Source organism: Pygoscelis adeliae, unplaced genomic scaffold, assembly GCF_000699105.1.
Source record: "Pygoscelis adeliae isolate BGI_AS28 unplaced genomic scaffold, ASM69910v1 Scaffold546, whole genome shotgun sequence".
NCBI classification, from domain to species: domain Eukaryota; kingdom Metazoa; phylum Chordata; class Aves; order Sphenisciformes; family Spheniscidae; genus Pygoscelis; species Pygoscelis adeliae.
This window is the reverse complement of record NW_008824951.1, coordinates 22224-30817: the sequence shown is the minus strand read 5'-3', so window position 1 is coordinate 30817 and position 8594 is coordinate 22224.

Genomic DNA, 8594 nt, shown 5'->3' with positions numbered 1-8594 from the left:
GCGGTCACGGGTGTGGCAGGGTGCCCTGCCGCGAGCACCGGGCCCTGCATCCCCGAGGAGGGGTGGGGAGGGAGGGCCAGCCGGGCGGGCCGGTTAGAGGACGCGCGTCTGTCAGAGTCCAGTCAGAGCACATTAACGCGGTGACATGATTCTAATTAACTACCGTGAGAGGTGTCACAGCTGGAAAAGCAGTGAGCGGAGACAAGCTTTTAAAAAAAGAAAAAAGCAACGTGACAGTCTTTTTTTTTTCCCCTCTTTCTTTTTCTTTTCTTTTCCTTTCTTTTTTTTTTTACTCTTGTGTGCTCTCTCCCCTCCATGTGGGAGTGGATCTAAAGATAATTAGGATGTCTGGCTGCCTGGGAACCTGAGCCGGGGCTCTTTTGCTTTCAGTCATGTAAGTTTTCGACATCTCTCTGAAGGGACTTGGTGGCGCAGTGGATTACTGCACGCCAGAGTGACAGAACACTCTTCTAATCGTAAACCCTTTTTAGAAAGGATTCTGCTCTCCCTTTTTCCCCGGGAGCAGCGGGGGGTATGTTCTGATCACTGCAGCTCTGTTCCCATACACGCTACAATGGGAAACTCAAGGTCTTTCAGCTGTTTCCTGCAGTTAACAAAGGAGGCACAGAAGAAAGAAAGGAAGGATGATTGAGTGTTTGTGTTGACTGCACTCACCCCTCCGTCCTACCCTGCCGAAAGTTGGTCGTTCGCCCGCTGGGGTGGGGGCACACAGGCTCGCCCGACCCCATTGCCTGCTGGGGAGGGTGTGATGGGTTCGTCGCACCTTGCTCCTCGCCGGAGGGCTCCTGGTCGCCGGAGAGAGCGGCCTTTGGAAGGGAGAGTGAGACGGGCTGTGGGGCTTCGGCTGCCTGAGAAAAGTTGGGGTGCTGCCACGCGCTCCTCCCAGCCCCGGGGCAGGCAGTGGCAGTGCCCGCTCACTTGGGATGTGCAGAAGGTAGGCGCGAGCCCCTCTCTTCTGGCTGGAAGCAGTTACATTTGCAGCACTGGCGTCAGGTGAAGATTTAAGAGGGATTTCTGGATTGTCTGCTGTTCGCCGTGCTGCAATGCCTGGGAGGCCCAGCTGCAGATCGGGGCAGGTCCGTCTCAAGCCCCAGACCTGGCTGACCCCCAGCAGGACAGCGCTGCCATCATCCTGGAGCCACCCTTTTGCATGACTGCTGCTGTACCCCCCTCCTTTTGGCTTCTGGTTTAGGCTTTCCCCAGACTCATCCCACCAGCGGTGGGGACTGTCGTCCTTGGCAAGAAGAGCAGATCTGCTGTCCCTCCCTCCCAAGCCAGTTGTGATCCACAGCCCAACAACTGGCCCAATTCCTTTCCCCAGTGACAGATAAGAAACCTCTTAAATATGTTTTTCATATCACTCGAGAGTTTTGCTGGCATACTGGGAGCACGGGCAGAGGCTGATGGTTTGTATTATGTGTGCTCTGTCTTACCAATCAGCCAGTCCCAAACCCAGGAGCGTGCAGACATGAACTGATCTGTACTAGAGAGACCCTTGCACTGCCTCGGACCCATCCCGCTGTTGGCTATTTATGCAGTCCTGTCGCTGAGCTGCTGGAACAACCCTTGCACTGACTAAGCCCTGTCCCATGTTGTGCTGGGTGGGTAAAACACGTTTGCTAGCACTTGTTCTCCAGCCCCTGTAACAAGCAGCACTTCCCATGCACCGTGATGCATCCTCTGACACAGCGAGACATGTTAGGTGAGAGGCCTTGGAAGATCATTAACTTTCTAGAGAGCTTTTTCTGTAGAAAGTAGCAATGTGACATTTTGATTTCCCCGTGGATTCTTTTGGTGCCTTGGTGTCTCTGCAATGTGTCCTAGACGAGGCTAAATGGTAGCGCGTCTTCCCTTACCTGTGAGGAGGGGAAGTTTCCTGTTAATGAACATAAACATCTCAATTAAGAGCACAGATTGCCTGCCCTGCTCTGCGCCAGACTCCAGTGGAAGGTGTCTTTTAACGTCATGCTGTCCTGCAACAGCAATGTGTCCCTAAACCTGCCCTTCTGCACCTGCATCCCGGGGGATCGTGAGAACGCTGATGCCCCTCTCGGGTTAGCCCTTGTCTCCAGGGGTCAGGCATCCATGTTCTCCCAGCTCTGGCCTCCCTGGGCAGCATCAGGCTGGTGGCTGTGAGCACCACGGTCCCTCTCTGTGAGGAGGAGAGACTCCTGCTCAAGTTCTACCGAAGCTTTAACAAGAGCGGTGGCAGAGGTATGGAGCGAAGGCTGTGTCAGCGAGGGACGCCAGGTTTAAAGCTGCCCTGCTTCACCTAATGAGAAACGATTGCGAGGTGCGGGAGGGGAAGGGGTAGCAGCCAGCTGGAGAGACTCCGCCGCAATTTAACAAGTTTCCATTCCCCTGAGTTCCCTGACGAGACCCCCCTCTAAGTCTGTACAGGAATTCATAAGAATAGGATAATTAGGATGTTTCAAAGCTGCGACCCTCAGAGGAGTCCTTGGCTTAATCTGTTTTTTCCCTTAAAGACATCTGTAACTACAATCTTTGTTTCTCTCCTCTTCTCCCCCCGCTCCCCTTCTTTTCCCCCCTTGTCTGTCTCTGTATCTCCTGTCAAACCGTTGCAGACGTAAATGACAAAGAAATCAGAAAGAGAGATCAATGCAGTCCAAATTAGCACTTGGAGATAGACTGTGCTGGAGATGTCAGAGCCTGACCCCGGTTGATCTGCCAGCCTCCGCTGGTGATACTATGCAAATTGCATCCATCTGGCAGAGCCCAGTGAAGGACTAATGGGGCAGGGAGGGGGCTGCGGCCAGGTGCCTTTGGGAAGGGGAGAGAACTGGGGGTCTTTGGGGAGGGGGGGGTCCGTGATTGATGCGGGAGATAAGGTACTGCATTGGCTTCATTTGCGCTCCTGGGCGGATTAAAAACCAAACTCCAGATAAGAGATAACCAAACTTCATTTCGCTTTTTATTTTATTCCTTATTGCTACCCCCACACAACCTAGTACCAAAGAGAAGGGGGGAAAAAAAAGATGGTTCTTGACGCTCTTGTTTCCTGCACGTCATTACCACTGATGGCAGTTTGAGGGGAGAGACAAAGTCAGGGAAAGAAAGCAAAAAAAAAAAAAGCTAGCTGCTTAAAAGACTGCTGTAATAGGAGCATGGATAATAGAAATCTCAAATTACGGTGATCGCCTTGTTAAGAAGTTTGAAAATACAGCCAGATTGTCTTTAATGAGAGAAATATGGCTGTTAGTTAGTGAAGGAGGAGGGAATGGACCTTGTTTCAAGATCTGTAGCTTGCCCATCAAAGAGGCGCCGGCTGTTTCATTTCAAAATCCCGCTCCTCTGCCTGATATTAAAAATAGTTGTTAAAGGCTTTGACTAGCAAGATGATTCTCTTTGGCTTTCTACTCTCTCTCCACCTCCCCCAAAAGACTTCGCTAAGAGAGAACTTCTGCTTTAAAAAACAGCGAAGCAAAGAAAGAAAGAGAGGAAAGTTTTGGGCTGGGGGGTGATGCTGCCACTGGCACCTCGGAGTGCCGGGGCACCTCAGGCCGAGCACCGCTGGCCCCGTGGCCGGCCCCACTGCGGCAGAGGGGAGCTCCCTCTGCTGCCGTGCGTCCACTGTGCCGGGATGAGCTCTGTGACATGGTACAATCGCTGCTCTCCTCCTCCTGACAGCCCCGACCCGGGCACAGGGCGGGAGACGCTCTTTTGGCATCCGGACCCCTGTTAAGCGCCATGGTGCTGCTTTCCTTCGCTCTCCCGGGTGCCCGGGAAGCAGCGCTGGGCCAGGGCTGAGGCTGCAGAGAAAGGCGCTGACAGAAGTCGGGTCTGGCAGCTGCCCGCCGGCCCCTGCTTCTTGTTAAGAGCTAACGGGCACCTCTGTGCTGTTAGGCTCTGACCCGTAGCTCCTGCCTCGCCGCTGCGCTGACAGTCCCCTCTTCATTCTCCCCTGAAATCAAAGGATCCCATTAATTGGTTTAAGGATCGCTGCCCCGTGTCCTGAGTGGCCTGCTTAAGATAACGAACTTGGAGTGTGTTAATAGCTGGTATAACTCGGCAGAGGATCTAGGGACAAGGTCTGGATGGGGAAGATGCTGCTGGGTGGGGAAGACGGGCACCGAAGCATCAAAAATCTGTCCAGTGCTGTGTTTTTCCCTGTCATTACACAAATCAGTGCCATTCCCCCGCTCCCAAGTTGCTAATATGTTGAAATGCCAGGGCAAAGGGCTCTGGCAGAAGGGGAAGGCTGCACCAGCCAAACTGCTGCCCTTTCCCAGCATGGCCTCACTCGCTTTGTGGGTCTGCGGTGGGATCAGAGGGGATCTGCTCTCCTCTTTATCCTCCATAGCGTGAGGTTCTTCCCAAAGCTGCAGCTGCTGCTACGTGAGCTAATCCCAGCTGTGCCATTAACCGCCCGAGCTCTGGCTTATTCCCAGTCCTGCAGCAGAGCCCTGCGGCGGGTGTGTGCTGGGACAGCAGTGTTTCCCTCTGTCCCCGAGAGTCCTGAGACAGTCCTGCTCCAGCTTGGAAGCTGGGTTCTTCAAACCCAGCGAGAGCCTGAGCAGCTCCTCCTAGCCTGGGCCCCGAACTGGGTGTTGCTGGTGTGCAGGACTTGGAGGGGAGGCAGGAGGAGAGGGTCATGGTCACTGCTAAGGGTGGGCCTGCCGGTCCACGCTGCTGGGACTGAGGTGCCGTGTCCAGTGCTGCAGTCTGACATGTCTGCCCTGCATGCTCAGAGGTCTCTGAGGGGGTGGCATGAAGCAGGGGCTCAAGAGCTCCCATCAGTTTTTGGCCAGGTGGTGGCCCAGAGGTGCAGCGGGATCAGCAGGGCTGGGCTGCTGTGCCGGGTGGCCTGCCTCGTCCCCCCACGGTGCTGAGCTGATCTTTAACCATGGAAAAACCCCTACCCAGTGACGTGATGCAAAACCCCCCAGTGGTGGAGAGCACCCAGCAGCCCTGGGTAAGATTTCCTGCTGTAGTTAGCCTTGCTGTTAATTACGCGTAGGCCTGTAATGTGCAGGGGGAGCGACCGCCCGGCCGGAGGTGCTGTCTCTGTGCAGACCTTTGTGCTGCGCCCCAGCCCTGCATTGCCCCTTGCTTTTCTGCCGGCCCCTCGGTGCTGGAGCTGCTGGTTGCCTGGGCTTACTAGGGCGTGCATGTCTCCCTGCCCATCGCCACCTCTCAGCCTGGCTCCAGCAGGCAGGGGACCCGTGCCCTCGCACTGCCGCCTCGGGACCCTTCCCTAGGGGGCTCTGTGCATGGGGGGAGCCCGCAGCGGGCAGGACCCCCAGTCCCTTGCTCTGCAGAGGGCACAGCAGCACCATCTTGCTGGGAATCCCACTCCAGCCATTAGCTGCAGCTCCCCGGCGCCAGCCGCCTGGAGCCAGGGGTACCGGGGCCGGGTGCCGTCTCCCATCCTGTGTGTTTCCAACCAAGAACCAGCGATTTATCTTTATTTGCATGCCCAGGGGACTCAGAGCTTGGCAGCTGGGCCATCTCCAGCACCCACAAAGCCCTCTGCTAGTTCTCTCCCCCTCCAGAAGTACATATATAACAGCTGAGAGAGGCAGAGGGGGAGAGAAAAAGAGAGACAACGGCTTTGCCTCCACGCTCCCGTCCAGAGCAGTCTCCTAATGAGAAGAATATGGCTGCTAGTTAGCAGAGGGGTGTGTCCTGTAGGCTAAAATGAGATAGTTACACTGCACTGATTGAAGGTTGAGGTTAGAGGGCAGCACAATTATGTTCAGGAGTTTCAAGGGCTCTGTTTGATGCGGCAGTTCTAAGCTCCCAGCCAGTGTCAGTAGTGTAGCTCAGGGTTTCTTTTTTTTTTTTTTTTGTGGGCTAAAGACAGGAAGGATAAAAACTATGGGAATGAGTTGTTACTATTATTATAAAGTGGTGTGAGTTTTTTTAACCATCAGTTCACCCCCCTTTTGCTTAACTGTTTCCTGATCATTATTTTTTAAGCTGCTCAGAGGGAAGAAGAGAGCATCCCCTTCCCCCCGGAGAGCGGCTCTGAATTTTCTCCCAGGTGGGGAAGGTGATTTTTTTGTGCCCGTGCTTCAGCTCAGTTCTCTGACTGCGGATCAGGAAAGCAATTAGCAGTTCAAATTATGCCAAGGCCAAATTCTTTGTCTCAAAATCACGGGTTAAGAGTTGCAAAAGAACCTTAATTGCCTGGTGCTGAACTAGGTACATTTCCAGTGCTTAGGGCTGTTTATGGGGGAGTCTCTTGTGTTTCAAAAGCCCTGCAGTGGCACTGCCTTTTCCCAGAGCCTGCAGGAGTGTCCAGGCACCGCAGCAGTGTCCACGCACTGCACCAGTGTCCAGGCACCCCAGCAGCGTCCCTGGCCTCTCCAGCCTCTCTCCCACCAGCCGGCTTGCTGCCTTGCAGGCGACCATGCAGCCCGGCTGCTGTCTCTCATCCATCCCAGGACAGTCCAGGTCTCCATCACCTTTCCCTCCTGCCCTGTCCTCTAACCCATCTGTAGCTCTGGGTGCAGCCTGCCTGCATCCTCCATCTGCTACCCGCACCCTCCGCCGGCTGCCCACACTGCAGCAAGGCAAGGACCGCCCGCATGCAACAGCAGCACATGGCAGCCCCATGCTGCAAGGAGGCTGTCGCTCACTTGGCGGCGGCACCCAGCCCTGCTAGGCCGAACACGGGGCGCCAGCCACCCCGCCCCGAGGGATGAACGAAGGGGCGCCTGCCCCTTCCTCTCCTTGCCTGCTCCCCAAGGCCCATCTCCCCAGTCACATTTGTGTCCCAAGCCCACCCTTGGTGTTGCCGTTTGATCCGAGTGACAGCCTGCTTTATTTACTCTAATGGTTCTCAGTTTTAAATGTTAATTCCTCCCTGAAGAAAATGTCTTTTCAGGATGAGTTTCCCATCAGGAGGGCTGTGGAGAGCGTGCTGGTGTCCCTGGCCTCTGTGCAGAGCCAGGCGTTAACCCAACGGGCAAGAGTCCAGAAGGTGTGGGGGGCCGTGATGCCCAGGGAGCACCTCAGTCCCTGCTGCCACCATGGCCGGGCTGTCCTGGGGACGCCAGGTCAGCAGGCAAGGCTGGCCAGGACAGATGCATCCCTAGCATCACGGCTTGTTCCCATGCAGCCCCGTTTGGCGCAGCGCTGGGTGCTGCCACCACAGCCCCTCCGTCATGCCGGCTGCAATTAGGGGTTGATGGATTGTGCCTGGGCCGGGGTCTCGGTACAGCCCCCCGAAGGGGATGGGACACTCACAGAGGCGGGCTGGGGGGGGAGGATGCTGGGCTGCCACCGTCGAACAAGAATTTCTAATCTTGATTGGAGAGGAGGGCGGCGGGCTGGGGGGAGGAATCAGAGATAAATGTTAGCTCATTTCTTAAGTAATTAGTTACCTCCTCATCCCCATGTTGTAATTGTGAACAAGCTGTAATGTTTAATTAGTGTGTAAATGAAACCCCAATTTCATAATGGCTGCGGTGACAGTGCTAAGTGAGACAGGCACAGAAGGGGCCGCATTGTTTCAGCGGGAGATGAAGCTGTCGCCCAGCAAGCCGAGCGTCTCTGGGAGAAAATGGAAATGATAAACGAAGTGAGGCTAATTAGCAAAATCATACAGGCCCCACTGATGGTTCTCATCAAGGGGAGGTAATGAAGCGGGCGGGCCAAGCTGAGGGGGGATTAATTGGAGCCGATTCCTGCACACATACAGACACTGTAGAGCAGCCAACACAGGGATGCAAACTTTCCTGCTTTGCTTCTCTCGCCCTTCCCCAGGACCCGGCTGTGAGGAGAGCCTGCGGAGAGCAGGGAACAACCCTGGGAGCTGGTCCTGGAGCAGGCAGGATGCAGGTGCAGGGGGGTGCTCCCTGCCTGCCGGTGTCTGGGCAGAGGCACGTGGGCACCCACCCCATGGAAGGCTTGGTGCAAGGGCTCTGAAATGTCAGAGAGCCACTGCAGGGCTGGTTTATAGCCCGAGGAGGGTTATAACCCTCCCTTGGCTCCTTTTGGGTCCCTCCTCCGCTTACTGTATTTTGAGCATAGATGTTTGGAGAGTAAATAAAGCACCTCTGTGTGACGGTTGCTGGGAAAGGAGTGAATCCTCCCTGCTCACCCTCTGGGTGGGGGTCTCTGCAGACCTGATGCCTGTGGCAGCATGGCATGGCGACCGAGCCGGAGCTCACTGCTGCGGGAGAACCCAGGGAGTCACGGAGCTGAACTTTATCCTTCTGAGCTGTGTGAGAAATGCCATTTCTACAGCTGCTGGCGCACAACCCTGATCACGTTGCATTACTTACTGACATTTCAGGGAGCGCGTGGAGTCCCGCTCCTGGTGGGCTCGGCCCCAGTCGCCCCATCCCTGCCATGGATGGGGGCCGGCTGCCTGCGGGCCAGGCTGCCCCTGAACCTGCCCTTTACCTGCTGCCAACTCACCCGCAGGACCCTGGTAATACCAGGAACGAGCGAAAGCCTTGCCAAGCGAAAGAGAGGATAGCAATACCTGTCTGTCTGGGCTTGCATCTGTCTGTCTGTCCAAGCAGGTTGTTCCTAGCAGTGACAGCCCTGCACATGGAGCTGTGGTGACACGAGCGGGTCTTTCCTGTGTCTCGGCCTCCTTT